This window comes from Camelus bactrianus, chromosome 1 (genome assembly GCF_048773025.1).
Source record: "Camelus bactrianus isolate YW-2024 breed Bactrian camel chromosome 1, ASM4877302v1, whole genome shotgun sequence".
NCBI classification, from domain to species: Eukaryota; Metazoa; Chordata; class Mammalia; order Artiodactyla; family Camelidae; genus Camelus; species Camelus bactrianus.
In genome coordinates, this window is record NC_133539.1 from 51,799,471 (window position 1) to 51,815,908 (window position 16,438).

The following is a 16,438-nucleotide window of genomic DNA, read 5'->3' on the forward strand; positions in this document are numbered from 1 at the left end:
AATTCTTTTCCTAGGTGTATCAGAGAATTGGGGTGGAGTGGTGAGCACACAGCCTACTCTGAGGTGACTGACCTCTGTACCAATTCTAGAGGAGTGATGTTAATGATTGGTAACAATAAGATGACCAGGAAATTGACTCTTTATAGATAGATAGATAGATAGATAGATAGATAGATAGATAGATAGACAGATAGATAGATAGGCAGACCTTGTCAACAGATACTTTATGCATTTTAGGAAAACTAAATGGTATTAAGATTCTTCCTAACCTTCTCTGAAAAGTGCTATTATAAAAGTGGTAGAGGAGTATGTGGAACCTACTGGTGAAGAACCAATGCAGTGGACATTATTCAAATATGGATGATGATGGGGAAAAGCAGGAAGAAAAATCCCAGAAAGTGATTCTAACTGGAGACTTCCTATTACTTCTCTTATGCATCCTTGACTAGTCTGTAAGGACCAGACTGAAGGACACTGTTAAAGGATTTAAGTGTACCTTTTACTCAAATTCTGTCATGAGAAATAATGCTTCTTTCACCCAAAATATAGGGTTAATTTTAAATTAGAGGTGATATTCATTTTCCATATATAAAAAGCTTAGAAATTTACATGGAGGAACTGAAGGTGGAATCAGTTTTAGCCTACCAAAGTGTGAGAGGTACGGTGGCTCATTCTAAATCAATATCTGGAAATGATTCTCTGGAATAAGGTAGGTATGCATGATTTGTTTGCAATAACCCCACATTAAAAGGAATTAGAAATAACAAAAGACACCCCAGAAAGAGTGCATAAAAGAAGGATCTAATGAACGAAAAATAAGCCCTTAAGTCTATCCACTACAAAGACCTCTTATACAAGAGAGTAGAAAAACTCTGAAAAGTAGGTTACACATGTACCATATAATGTGTGCACATATATATGTGTGTGTATATATGTGTGTGCGTGTGCTTGTATATATATAATGTGTATCCTATACGCACACCCTGGCCAAGATTTGAATTGGCAACCATGTTTGGGGAAGAAAAGAAAAGGGTGAGAAAGAACGAGAGGAAGACTCAATATTAATTAACAACTCCAACTTTGATCATCATTGTGGTGTCCCCGTTTGGCCTGAGTACAGGCTATGTTATAGAAGCAGGTGTATAACATGTCAAGTTTTCTAAACGCATCATTAAGAAAGCCAGGCATTCAGCACCCTGGGCCCTCACTATACTGAGCCAACAATGACAGCAGCGTGGCCCCTAACTGCTCTGGACGCATCACTGAAACCTAGTTCGTCATCACGTGCTCCCCCAGTTTCACTACTCAGGTAGAGAAGGGGTCATTTACTAGGCCTAGTTCCTTCCACTTGTCTTGGCTTGTGGTTGGTTTAAAGGGGCTTCTGTACATTCTTCAACACGATTGCCTCTTTTCTGCTTCTTTTTTGGACACTGCCTGAGGATTTACGTCACTGCATATGACTGACATTCATGTACATGGTTTTCAGTTAGACGGAGAAAGAATGCCCCCGGGCATTTGCCATCCTTGTCATCTGCAAATGAACTTTTTGCACTGAAGGAATGCTCCAATTATCACTCAGAACAGTGCTGCACAACTCCCGCCCCTCTGAAAGACCTGGGGTACACACTCTGAGAATCAGATGCTCCCCATCCCAAAACACAGTTTGTCAGTTTGCACGATGGAGGGCAGGGGCTGATGCTGTCAGCGTGGCATCTCTGCCTCTCTAGCGTCTTTCACTTTCCCTGAAGTTGCTGAAAAAATTCCATTTCATTAAGTATGTAGTAATACACATGGGAGTCAGAGAGAGAGAGGGGAAGGTGGAGGACACTGATGACATGGCCTCTAGCACTTTATTTATGAGAACATCCAGAAATCTCTATCTACATCTGGTAGAAGAATAGTGTCAATTCTGCCCTGGAGACATGGATCAGGCAATGTTGCTAGTGTGGATTTTTCCCTTCCCAATAATTTACTGATTCTGGAGTCTGATGGCAGAGCTCAGACGATCATTTTCACATTCATGTGAAAGCCTGCTCCTCTGGGGGATGGTGATGTCAAATACACATAAATGGATGCAGCACGGGGAAATACTAGCTGTCCCTCCCCCAGAAGCCTGCAGGTCCCCGAGTGGGGCTTTGCTCCCACAACGCACCCTGGGAGAGCGGTGAGGGTGGGGCTGCTCACAGAGCACAGGAAACGGTGCCTGCGGTGACCTCGCAGGACTTGACGGGGCACTGCCTTTGCAGCAAAGAATGAGACTACACAACTACATGCTTGTTAGGCTGCTCATTTGCCCTTTCCAAGTTTTACTGTGCTATTCACCTTTTCATTGTTGATTTATACCTACTCTGAAGTATTAGGGGTATGTCACAGTATTTTCCCCAGTTTTTCAAAAATACTCTCTACCATAGTGATTTTTATTTGCATGTAATAAAATTTAATATATTCTTCTTTAAGGTTTCAGCCTTCATTATACACTTGGGAAAAGCATCTTGTACCTCCAGTATGAAAGTATTCACTTATGTGGAGAAAATGACAATTGACAATTACAGAATTAGTGAAGATGCAGAGAAATGGGCAGACTCTTTCTTTGCTGGTGAGGGTACACATTAATACAACTTTACTGGAGGACATTTTAGCAGAAGATAAATTTTACTTTGGCAGTTCCACTATTAGAAATTTATCTTAAGGAAATAATCAGGCAAGTGAATTTTTAAAAAAATGCATATGTGTATAGAGATTGTTATTGTAGCATTGTTTAGTTAGAAAAAATTTCCAAATATCCTACATATTCATCAATAAGTGACTTATTCAATAAATTACCCATATACTGGAGTACAATGTGGCTGTCAAAAATATAATGTAGATCTATATTTATTAATGTGGAAAATGCCTATTACAATGTTGATTAAAAAGAAAGCAGATTTCAAAGCAGCAAGTAGATTTTCCTCTCATTTTGGAAAGAGAAAGGCAAAGAGAAAGAAAAAGAGGCAGATAAACAGATATACTTGGAAATATACTTCCAACAGTGTTACCAGTGGTTATCTCTGGGTGGTGAGATTTTGAATGGCTTTTTATCATCACTGTAACAAATTCAAACAAAACTATATGTGTACTTTTCAGAAGTTAAAATTAGAATTTTAACTTTAGGGGGGAAAAAGCTTAGAAAAACTCCATAACAACCACTTAAAAACTCAAATATGAGTTTCACAGTCATTAACAATTAGTAACTCTCTTAATAGGGTGACATTATCGCCTGACCACTCTCTGGAGGGTGACATCACTGCCTGCCTCAAGTTTCCTCCAAGTTTGACAATTCATGTGACACATTACAGCTCTTATCTTAAAGGACTTTAAGGCATAAAAGCTCAAATACTAGAAATAACTCAAATCTATATCTAGGGCATAGTTAAGTAAATTCTGGGGGGTTTATATGATAGAAAATTATTCTGACATGATGATGGCACTTATAAAGAGGATATAGTTACACTGGGAAGTGCTTATTACATAATATTTAATAAAAAAATAGGATATAACCCTATACATATAATGTATGCTCAATTATGTTAACATTCAGAGAAAAAACTAGAAGATGTTTTAAAAATGGGTAATAATGGTTTTCTTTTCTGTTTAGTGAGATTATGGATATTTTCTCTGTACTCTATACTTTCTTAATATTTACAGGAAGTGTGAATTATAGAATCATGAAAGAAGCAAATATTAAAAAAAATACAGCTGCTTTGCTCAACAGCTGCCAAATTTTACCCCAGATGTATCTGCAATTTAGTTTTGAGTCAAATGGCCCTATCATTCTGTAAAGGGAATCTAGCAGAATGGGATGTGTTCAAATAAAGGCAGGCCGTCACTGCCACCACCTCTTTGTAAGCCACCATTTTATAATGCTTAGAGGAAATTAGAGTGAGGAATCCCACTGCTACTGGCAATTAGGGATTTCCATATTCTTCAGGTCTCCTTCATATCCTGTCCTGTATTCCCAGAAGCTGGAATTTAGTCATCTACAGTCGTCTCGAATGTCTCCAGGTCCAGAAGCTACTCTGGAGGCAGAAGGTGTAGGTCATTATTAGGGATGGAAGCTCCTCTATTCATTTCAAGTGGGAGTTCCCTTGAATAATAAGGGTGAGCTGCTCCAGAAGGTCTTCTACAGGTAATTAGCTTCCTTTCCCTTCTTTCCTCCTTCTCTCTTACCTACCCACTCTTCCTCTCTCCAGCCCTTTTTTTCAATAAATAGCCTTTTGTACAGTTAGATGGAAGCTCTTAAAATTTAGAGAAAATCACATGGTACTAATACCAAGTAGATGATCTAAAAATTGTTCCTAAATGATAATATTTTAGCAAAATGATGATGGGACAAATCAGAATTATTAGAAATCAGAATATGTATGATGCATATTAGAGGCTTGGCCATAAGGCAGATGGCAGATATTTTGTAAGAAAGCAAGAGAATAATGGGAGGGATGGGAGGAAGGAGCAAGCAGAAGAAAGAAAAGTAATGACATGGGTTTCTGTGTCTTTTGGCAGAGGTTATCTAATCACCTGTTCCTGGCCTTTTGGACTAGGTGGCAGCCTTCAAAATTCACTAGACTCTAGACTGTTTCCTTCTGTAGTAAACAGAGTGCCTGGTACAATGTAGGTGCTTACCAGATGCTTAGAGAATTGATCCGAGCCCTTTTACTGCTTTTTCATTCTGGCCTTCACTAGAATCAAAAGCAGCTAAAATGCCTAACATCTTTTCACACATATTTGGTAAAACTCCATCCTAATTTGAACTCAAATGCACATCTCCTCTGAGCTTCCACCTTGGCCACTGAACTGCTGAAGGAAATCACACAAGACAGACAGGTCCCAAATTAACCCACCAGATTCACATTGTCAAGGAGAATCCTACTACATTCTTCTGGTCAACCTACTGTCCCATTTGTCCCAGGAACTCTTTTAAACCTCTACTTTCCTCAAATCTCCTCACTTACTCCTAGCAGGACCTTGTCTTTAGGAGCCATCATCTGGGAAAGCTCTCAGCCTCTCACGGCCAAACCCACACAGGGCTTGCATCTATCCCTACCCTTCCTCCTTCTTTCTTGTAACTGCAGAAGTGATGTCCCTCCTTCTGCCCTTCCATTTATGCTCAGGACTCCACACCTCTCTCCTTATCAGGAATCTCACCACCAACCATCCCATCCTCTTGTCTCTCCTATACACTGAATTTCTCCCCTCTACTGTTTTCTTCTAAGCATAGGAAAATGCCAATATTTTCATTTTTTCCCAAAACATCTTTTACCTCACTCCTCCATTCCTAAGATACTGTATTAGCTCATTTTCTCTTCCTTTCCGCTATGACTTCTAAGAGTTATCCACGTTTGCTGTTTCTGTTTTTTCACCTCTTGCTCTTTCCTTATCCCATCATGATCAGGTTACTGCTTCCATGACAAACTACCTTTTGCTAAGGTCAACAATAACCTCTAGATTAATATAATAAATGATAAATTTTTCAGTCCTTAACTTACGAAGATCATGACTTCTCAGTGGTCACTACTGCCACTCTCTTTGAAACATTTTCTTCTCTTGGCTTCTGTGCCAATGTTCTCTGATTTCCCTACTACTTCTTAGCTGTTCCTTCTGAGGATATTCACAGCCTCATTTTTCTCTACTAGCTGATTAAATATTAAGAGTTCTTCAAGCCCCAGTTTGGGCCTTCTTCTCAATTTAACCCCATCCCCAGGCAATTATCATCCATGCCAACAGCTTCATTCGCTTTCACTTTACTTCTGAAGTCCAGCTGTATATATTCATCTGCTTTCTCAGTATGCTCACTTATCTCTATCAAAAGCATCTCACATCAGACATCTCAAAAACAGATCTTATAGTCTTCCCTCCACCCCATTTCTCCTCTGGTGATTTGTATAACCTTCAGTGGAACTGTCCTCCATGTTGTTTTATAAGCATAAAACCAGTAGTCATAGTTGCATTTCTCTCTCCTGCATCTCCCACACCACGTCCAGGAGAAACCCCTGTGTATTTTGCTTCTGAATTATCTCTCAGTTCCATTCACTTTTCTTCTATTCCCATTGTCACTACCCTCATCTATCTCTTGTCTGTTCTGTTGCAGTAGCCTCCTTACTTCTGCTCCTTCTAAACCATTTACCACAATGAAACTAGCGTGATCTTTTTTTTTTTTAACTTGTATTTTCAAGGTTTTTGTAGTTTATCATGCAATTGTAAGAGTTAATACAGAGAGATCTGGTTTGCTCTCTATCCATTTTGGTCCATATACTGTCTTGTGTAACTATAGTACAATATTACAATCAGGAAATTGACATTGGTACAATCCACCCACTTTATTTACTTTTCACCAGTTTTATATGCACTCATGTATGTGTGTGTATCTAGTTCTACGCAACTGTATCATTATGTATAGATTTGCAATGATCACCACCACAGTCAAGATACAGAACTGTTAAATCACAAGAATATTTTGGGCTACTCTTTTATAGCCATAGTCAGTTTCATCACTCCCCGACTCCTAATCCCTGATAACCACTAATCTGTTCTCCATCTTTATAATTTTGTCATTTCCAGAACGCCATATAAATGGAATCATTAAGTATGCAATCTTGAGATTGGCTTTTTCACTCTGTAATGCCTTTGTTATTAATCCAAGTTGTTGTATGTATCAAGAGGTTATTACTTTTGAGTGCTGAGCAGTATTTCAGGGTATGGTTGTACCACAATTTAACCATTCACTCACTGAAGGACATCTGAATTGTTTCTTGTCTGGGGTTATTATGAATAAAACTGCTATGAACTTTGATTTTTGTGTGGATGTGTTTCCATCTGTCTGGGATAAATGTACAAGAGTAGCATGATCTTTACATACAAAATTGATCACGCCACTTTCATTCTTAAATTTGCTGTCCCATTGCCCTGAGGTAAGTCCTTAATGCAGCCCAAGTCAAGATCCCAGCATCACCATGCCCTGTATTATCCCCTCAGCCTCGGCGTGGGCTGCCCTTCACCTCATTCTCTCCGTTCAGCTGTATTCAGGGCCTTCATTCATGCTGTCCCCTCAGCCTAGAAACCTCTTCCACCACCCGATGTCACTTCCTATTTTTCATCTTCTGTTATTAGCTCAATGGCACTTCCTCAAGGAAGTGTCTCCAGTACTTCTGGACTCACTGAGATTCCCCCTCTTATATTTGTTCTTAGAAAACTGGGCACTTTTATTGCACATCACTAAGCACAGTTTGTAATTCTAAGCTCTTTTATGTGATCATCTAATTAATATCTATCTTCCATCTTCCAGATTGAAAACTCCAGCAAAGCAGAGGCCATGTCTGTTTTGCTCAACATTTCATCTTCAGCATTTAGAAGACATTCACTTGTGTTTAATGAAATTTGGCCAAGGCTTTTAAGACAAACAATCTTGGATTCAAGTTCTATCTCTATCACTTCCTAGGCATTCTGGGAAAAAATCACTCAAACATGCTAGATCTCCCTTTCATCTTCAGAATTAGGATTATAATACCATCTACTTAATAAGAGTAATTTAGGTTAAGTCAGATAACCATTAAAAATATTTTGCCCAGTGCCTAAAGAAAGGCAAGCAGTCAACAAACGTTATTTCTTACTGTTATTACTAGTTTGACAAAAGTGAAGAATTTTTGTCTTTCTCAACTAGATTTTAGTTCATTATCTTCATTTCTTGCCTGTTCCCGAGATTGTGATTCTGCTAACTTTGAGAATCTGAAAAGAAACCCTCAGTTTAGATCTCCAATAATCCTATGACTCCTGGTTCCAAACCCAGGGATGTCCCCTTAGGCAGATGAGAGATTATTTGGCCTCTTGGCTCTGGTTCCCATTTTCATCTCACTCAATACTTCTTCCTCTTGTTTTTCAGCCTGTAGATCTCAGGGTTTGTAGGAATATCTATTCCCTACTTCTAGTTTCCATAAAAAAGTTTTCTAAACACATCCTGCCTCTTGTCTCACTCCTCATACTGCTCCATGGAGGAGAGTCATCCTGCTAATAAGATAGCCCTTGGCCCATGTTTCTCAGTTAGGTGGAGTTGGGTGGAACTGATCTACCAAAGTTTCTAAGTGCAGGAATTTAGTCTTTCTCCTTCCTTTACTACTGAGACTAGTGGCCTGGAAAAGTGTTGTTCTTTTGCAGGTTCAAGTTTTCCCTTAGGAGGACGGGCTTCTGTGAGCCCACTGTACCTCTCGTGCTAAGTCACATCCTTCAACCCAGCCTTTAGCAAAAATTTTGGTTCCTCAGCTATCAGTTCTTTCATCTTATTTTCCAGTGGGTTTAGAATCTGAGTGGGGAAAAACAGTGCTCTTTATTGTACTCCTTCATAGATTCCCACACTTAGGTTTATGCTTTTACTTGGAATTGCATTCTTTTACCCTTCATCTTTTTTACATTCCAGCCATTTGTCAAGGCCCAGCTCAATCGCCTTTTACATGAAGTTTTCCAGCCTTCAAGGCTCCCTTTCATGAATGAAATCTTATAGTACTTATTGGACTGTATCATTCCTTTTGAAATTGTTATTTATTATCTTAAATGCATATTGGAACACTCAGTAGCATGACTTCTTTCCTAACTCAATTTTGAGTTTCTTAAGAGCAAACAAGGGCAATGTCCTAGATTTATGTTTTAAGTCTCCACTAAATATGATTTTTTATATATAGTAAGTGCTTAATAATACTTATGGGATAATTGTTCTTAAGGCTGGCCTACTAACCAGGCTTTGATTTGAAGGCTCAAGGCATAATTAATATGGCTTAGTGGCTAGATGGTTCTTCAAGGGGTGGTGGCAATGGCCTAAGAAAGAAAGGTTAATATGAGTGTGTCCCTGAGATGCGGATCAGTGTAGGTCTTATATGTCTAGGTAGTGGAGCACAAACCTATCTTGTGCTGTTTTCATTTTAGTAATATACTCCCCCATTTCCTTTATGAAAAGCATATGGAAAGCATGGTCTAATAGGTAGAAAGGCTAAGAGAAATGCAAGCAGAGGAAGGTACTGCTCCTTGCTGTGATAGACTGGTCTGCAGAATGTTTTGATTCTCTGAATTAGTAAAAGATTGAAAAAAAAATAGCCACTACTACTACAGGAAAAAAACGAGGAGGAAGGGTCCTGAAAATGGTATCTGAGCAATGAAAGACAGTGAATATTTTAAAGATCACTGAATTTAATTTATTCAACCTAAATGCATAAAAGTACAGGTGGGGACATTATTTATGCAGGTATATGCAAATCACTTTATAAAATAGGCAAAGCCCTTCTGCTTTTTATAAGTTGCCAAGGTGGTTCCTGATATTTTAAAAGCTATGCACCTTTAATGTAATTTTCGAAGAGTTGGAATCCCTCTGTTGGAATCATAGTCATTGTCAGAGCAAGTTTATTTTTTTTCCCTCTCCTCTGGGACATTTACAAGGCTCTCATAACCATCACAAAAAGAGTGGTTTCCACAGAGATGTGACTGGAAAAAAAATCACTTGGAAATCACTGAGGAGCAAGTCACAATGTTCAAAGCAGAGAACATAGGCTTTGAAAACATGAACCCATCTGACCTTTTGAATTTAGTACAGTGAATTCCTGAGCTCTGAAACATGGGGCCCGGCTGTGCATGCCATATTGGTGCTATAAGACTGGCAGTAGGTTGGCTGTGGCATGGTCTATTTCAAACTCCTTCACAGTGCCCAGTGTTGCATGTTCCCAGATGACATTTGGTTGGCAGAAGCTGGGCCTCCAAAGCTGGCAGCCTGGAATGCAGCCCACTGTGTTTTGACAAACACATAATTGACCATCTGATCACCAGCCTACATTTTGCACTCAGGTCACTGAGGGGACCTGGGCTTTCAGTGGGTCCCTACTCCTTATCTTGTTCATCTTCTCAAACCTTTCTCCAGAAAGTAATACAGAGAAGACTTAAACACACCCACACATATCCTCCCATTTGCAAAAGAGAACATGGTACATGAAACAGAAGCTGTTGAAAATTTCCTTTAAATTGTCCTGGCAGCCCAAAGTGAGCAAGAGAAAAGCACACTTATGGTGAACTCGAATTCAGAAAGAAGGAACAAATATACCGCATTGTTTCAACACCCGCCTGTGCATAAGTTGCACTTCAGTTCAGTGGCTTGGAACTTCTCAGCAAAGGGCAGCAATGGGAAAATGGTAGGAAACTGGGGCACTGACTGACTTTGGGGGGAACATTATTAAGAAATGGTTTCATTTTCAGGTGAAAGAAGAGGAAAGCAGGACCCTGGCAGTGTCTGCTCCTCCTCTGCCCACCACTCCCCCAAGTCCACTAAAGGACAACGAGACACACATCTCTGGACACCAGTGGGCAGCAGCTCAGAGAGAGGTCAGATTCAAACTGAGGTCTCAGTGAAGGTCCCATAAAGGTGTGTTTTGGCCTGAAATTTGGCCACACACAGCACACCAGCCTTTATCCTGGAAGGCAAGGATTACGCACTGGGCCAAGCCAGGCTGCCATCAGGCAGAAGTCAGTGCCTCTGCCAGCACTAGTGTGTAGCCTGCCCTCTCCACACCACGCCCACAGCTCCACACCACGCCCACAGCTCCACACCACGCCCACAGCTCCACACCATGCCCACAGCGCTGTGCAGGCCTTGCCTTTCACCTGAGACCTGGTGTCCCTTCTCCCAGTCAGCCACCTCTGCCGTTACCGGAGTGCTCTTTCCTAAAACATAAATCTACGTAAAACTCTTCAAAGCCTCCCCAGGCTTTCCGCTTCAAGTCCAGAATCTTTTGCTTGGCACACAGGGCCTCCGTGATCTGCCTCCTGCCCACTTCCCAGCCTCATCTCTGGGGCCCCTCTTTCAATCACCATGCTCCAGCCACGAGCCGGATCTGGCCACTACTTGACACTTCTGGACTTTGTAAATGCCTTGGCTTTTTTCCTGATTATCATCCCCTGTTTCTTTCCCCTCCCCTACATACACCTGGTAAACTACAATTCATTCTTTAGACTTTTAGGCCCAGCTTGGCCACCTCCCACAGGCAGGTGGGCACTCCTTTCTGGTTCCCCTCCCTATATCTTGTATATATTTCCATTCCAGTGCCTCTTACATGGTATGGCCTTTATTTGCTATGTGTCCTCCCTACCGGACTGTGAGATTCTTAACAACAGAGGGCATATCTTATTTATCTTGCAGTTCCAGGAACCAAGCACAGTCACTAGCTTTCCTTAAACGTTTGTTGACTGAAAACTGAATAAAGAGCTGTGCATGATAATTGACCCAGCAGTGGTAGTGGCTTCTAAAAGCAGGGTAGGAGCCTATTAAGCAATCTACTGAAGGCAGAAGACCCCAGCAGTAAGGCACTTTGGATGGCTATCACAGGGTGAAAGGAAGAGTGAGGGGTAGATACTGTGATGGAGGAATGTCTTGTTAACAGAGAATGTCACCGAGGCAGTGCATTTTCAGCCTTTTTGACATTTAGTGCTCAATACTGAAAGGCATTGTTCTGAGAATGAGTCTGAGTCTGAGTCTGAACTGTACAGAGTTCTAACTGGTAAGAACCTGGCTTCTCAAATAGGGCAAGTCTGTGCTACCTGTTTCAAGACAGCCTGGCAGGTTAGGGAGGGCTCTCCTCAGTCTCGGCTGAAGAGTAATGCGATGGAAAACTTTGGGGGGAACATCTGGAAGCTATTCAGTTCCTATTGAAATCTATGTCAGATCCAGGTTGGGACTTTAGACTGAATGCAATGCCGAGGAGAACAGATCGAACAGGCAGAAAAAAGTGCCCATCTGGAGGAGGCCATCGAAGAGGCTCTAGGAGCCAGAAGCACTGGGGAGATAATGTTTTGATTTGTTCCAAAGGAACTCTTCTTTTCCCTTTGACGGGCACCTGGGGCACCATATCTGGAGCCATCAGCTGTGTCTGTGGGGCACTTGAGGACAGCAGGACTGTCACAGGCCCTGCTACCCTTGAAATAAAGGCAGTCTCAGGATTTGGAACAATCTAAGCAAGCACAAAGCCTGTCCTGGGGGTGGGAGAAGGTCAGTGGGTATATGCACGGACTGTCAGCCCATTCCAGGTCATTCGTCCAGCCTCATCTTGGGTTAAAAACTTGGATCTCTCTCGAAGCTGCCAAATTGATGGTTGATATAGCATAGAATCAGTTTCACACTTTCCTGTGAGCCAGAGACAGCCTTTCAATTATGTCTTTTATCTCGGAGGTCTCCACTCGATTTCTAATCTGTGACACAGGTCTCCAGTCCCCTGTACCGCTTGTGTCTGAGGCTTGCCCTCCGGTGCTGACGTCATAATAGCTGAGCCGTGCGGGCAGGAGTGCACAGTGCTGACTCATCCCCGGTGATGTGAGGATTAATGCCTTGTCTAACACAGAGCTACTCTGTGAACTGTTTTTACACAAAAGAACTGTAACAAAAATGATTTGCCAGTCAGAGGACTAGAAATACGCAGTGCTAGGTAACTGGAGTAGGGATGCAGAGCTGCGAAGTGGTAACCACAAGCACGCACACGGACACCCGCCAAAGCACTGACAGACCCACTCTATCAACACCGAGAAGGAGGAAAAACAAGACTTGTCAGGGGCAGAAAGGACCCACCCCTGCTGTATAAATGCATTACACACAGCACCAGTCTTTGGGGAGTTTAATCAATCTCCTTTCTCTGTCAAATAACTGTCACTTTAGACTTCAGCCTGAGCATCCTTTGGAGGATTCTGCTCCCCTAAATATATTTGCAGCTAGCTTCTAGGAATGTTCATGGAAGCCACACACAAGCAAAAGAGCCATGGGAACCCCCTCTCTGTGCAAATGATTGCAACCCAAGAAATATCTCAGAGTGAGAAGGAGTCTGTGAAGTAAGACAGAATGTTGTAAATAAGGGACAGTGTTCACCAGAGAGTGAGATGCAGCTGGAAGGATGCTGATAATTATTTATCACACGAGGTGACTGTCACTACCTGTAGCATCTTTTCAGTGGTGCCTCATGTAGTGACTTTGATTATCTGGGTTCATTGCCCCAGAATCTCTTTCAAGCAGCTCAAGGTAACATTTACCCAAACCCACTCAGTGCAGCCTGATTTGGGCTTTAATAATAAATGTTTTCTCTTTTCATCTGAAATCAGTGTTTTTTTCTTTTTCTCCCCCAAAATGACCCTCCATCTTTTCTAAAAACATAATGGTACCTTCTATAGACCTCCTGGCACACATAATCCTGGATTTCTCTCTCTCTCTCTCTTTTTTTTTTGTACTTTACAATTTCACACACAATTTTAGCCTAAATGGCTAAAGTTCTGTACTTCAGTCTTGTACCCCCTATAAAAGGATATTAGAAATTTTGTCCCCAAAATGAAAGTTCTGCTCTAGAAGTTGAAATTAAAACCTATTGGATTTAGGGGTGGGTGTTTAACTGAAGAATAAATAATTGCCCATTGATTGGCAGTGAAGCAAAAGCCCAGCTGCTGCTGGTATCTGGCTCAAGAATGTAAGCTGCAGTTTAGAAGGGCAGTGACTTTTGCAAACAGCAGCTGTGGCTGAGTCAAAGGCAGTCTTTATATATGTCGGGTGGCTTGGGCCGCTGGTCTTTCTAGGCCCCTCACGATGGCAACTACTACCACTACTACCATCACCAACAGCATCAACTCCAAACACGAAAGAAGCTACTACACAATGAAGCAGCATTGGAAACCACAACAAACTCAACTGGAAAACGTGCCAACAAAGACCCAAATTTCCCAAATCCGGCACCTTTTTTTTTTTTTTTTGAAAAGTAAAGAAACCACTTTTACTTACATAAAGAGAAGGGGCAGGCCACAGACTGATGGTCAAGGATCTGAAAATCAAAGACAAAACAAGGAATTAAAAATAAACCCAATGATACTATGGGGAGAAGGAAAGCAAACCTAGGTTTAGACAGGATGGTTGGCCCTAAAGGATGAGCAGTAGGGGCCCAATTTTTCACTTGTAGCCCAAGAAAAAGGAGATTTTCAGTCTCATAAAATTTCCAAAGGTGTGACCTCCTGCTATTTATCGACCAATACAGAAGGAGTGCCAACCTCTTTCTTTGTCAGCTTCATTGTGATCCGAATCATATGAGCATTTTCTAGAGCTATGCTGTTCAATTCAGCAGCCACATTTATCTATTTAAACTGAAAATACTTAAAATTTAATAAAAATGTGAATGTTTCTCAGTCTATGAGCCATATTCCCAGTGCTCCACAGCCACCTGTGACTAGGGGCTGCCTCGCAGATTGAACATTGCCATTGTTGCCTACATATGCATTGGACAACACGGCAAGAATGGGTAAACAATGTCGCACATGACAGATCCTAGCTAATTGTGACAAAGATGAGTCAAACTCCAATAAACTCTGGTTCTTTTAAGGGCAGATTTAGTATGTTTAATACCCAGAAGATCCTCTGGACAAATTCAAAACCTCCATGCATTGTCAACCATTAGCTGAAGACCCTACTGCCTTGCCTACTGCTTCTCACCAGCCTAGGAAAGTCCCCTCTGACAAAATGATTTTAAAAGTAAGCATCTGTCCCCCCAAAACACATTTCTAACGATGAAACTTCAGGTTTGGGGGAGTTGACCTTAACAGTTTCTCATTCTGTATATCAAGTCTGATAATTCTCCTTTGTGATCTTCAACACACAAGCTAAATAAGCAATTATGAGACTGGCCTGCTCACCATTGTTTTGATAGTTTTTCTTATAGAAGAATAAAACTGAAGTAACAGAAGATCCAAGAGAAATTAATAAACCAAACAAGGATGCTGAGAAGACAAAGCAGGTCTCCTTACCCTCACCTCACTCAAATATGTCAAAGACTAATATAAGCTGATTGAATTCTTGTCTCTCTGACACCCATAATTTTAACAACTTCACATAAGGCCTCCAGAAATGTGCAAAACAAACTGTATTAAAAGAGATCAAGTAGAAGGATTTGATTAAATAACTTAGCATAGAATAAGACTAAGAAAACTGGCAATTAGAGATTTCACTCCTCAGTAAGTTTTCTGGACAAATGCACCGTCATGGAAGTTCCACCAAAGAAAAACTTTTCCGTTTATGGCCAAGGTGAAACTCAGTTCCATGAACATGCAAGAGTGAAGAATGGTGTTCTCCTCTTTGGATAAGAGTTAAGAGGAAAATCTGCAGCCTGGATCATAATGCAGGCTAACACAAGAGAGGTTGGGGGTCTCCAATGTTTTTAATTTTTTTCACAAAATCGATGAGTTTAATGAAAATTTTAATCAAGATAATTAGATTATGTATGATTCATTGAAAGTACACACAAACTTGGAATACTTATATATATACAAAGAAAAAAATATATATATGACTAGTCTTCAAAGACTTTATAGCTCTAAGTTTTGCTACATTTTAGTCTCTTCTACAAGCTAAGATCCTAGACTATTGCACTGGTGCATCTTCTAAAATCTTCTTCATTCCTTCTTTGCTTTCATCCTTCCTTCTTTCCTTCCTTCCTTCCTTCCCTCCCTCCCTCCATCTTTTCTTTTTTTTCCTCCCTCTCCCAACTTATTTGAGCTTGCTTTCTTTCCCAAACTTTGAGGAAATGGAGAAAAATATGATTAGTGGTTATCTATGAAATGTGCTCACTTATTTTTCTGTTGCATGTTATAAACCCAATAAGTCTCAATAACAATTATGCTCTTTTAAAATTATATTTGATATTTATGTTCTTATATCTAAGCATGTAATTTTCCTTTCTGAATTTCAAGGAGTATTTATTCATGCAACTTAATCAGTCAAAATTAATTTTTTGATGTGATCAAAAGAGATCAATGTAAATTGTACCCAGATTGACTAATACATTCAAGGTCTGGGATGAAAAGCTCTCTTTCCTGGATGTCAAATGACACACAGGCTGTCAATGACAGGAATCCAAGATGGAGAGAAAAATCACAGTGTGTATGTCACAGTCTAAGACAAATTAAAGCCAAGTTAAGTTGAAGATTTTATTGGATATAATTATTCTCTTCATTTATTAATGAAAAACAATAATATCTATACCAAATTTAATATTAAGGCTAAAAATTTAATCTCATAGTTCTTACACAATTTATAAATGTTCATAAATGTCAAAAGGCCCCTGTTTTTTGATTGTATTATAATCTGCTATGCAATTTTGAAAATATGTATTAATCTACATGGGTTTATTTTGTTCAATTCAAATTGTTATTTTATTAATATGTATCCTTTCTGCCTAAGTGATATTCACCTTATATGTCTGTAAATTGTTTTCATTTGAAATGCAAAGAATTATCTATAATAGTTTTGCGTAAGATTAAATAAACATTTGCATTAAGCATGCTCGGTTCAAAGCACAAATATCTAATAATGAATATAGAACTATAAAGCCCAAAAGAATCAGGACCTTAAAACATGGTGAGG

The 16,438-nt window shown here is 40.2% G+C and overlaps 1 protein-coding gene across 26 annotated transcripts in view; it reads right to left on the reverse strand.

Moving 5' to 3' along the window:
- The window catches only part of ZBTB20 (zinc finger and BTB domain containing 20), a 758,521-nt gene that overhangs the window by 161,427 nt on the left and 580,656 nt on the right, over positions 1-16,438 (reverse strand). For 24 of the 26 annotated variants that reach the window (XR_012507067.1, XM_045507287.2, XM_074363908.1 and 21 more), the window contains one exon: positions 13,811-13,850. The exons of the other annotated variants lie outside the window; for them this stretch is intronic. The gene's annotated coding sequence lies outside the window, so the exon portion shown is untranslated. The remainder of the gene's footprint in view (positions 1-13,810; positions 13,851-16,438) is intronic. 26 annotated transcript variants of the gene reach the window in all.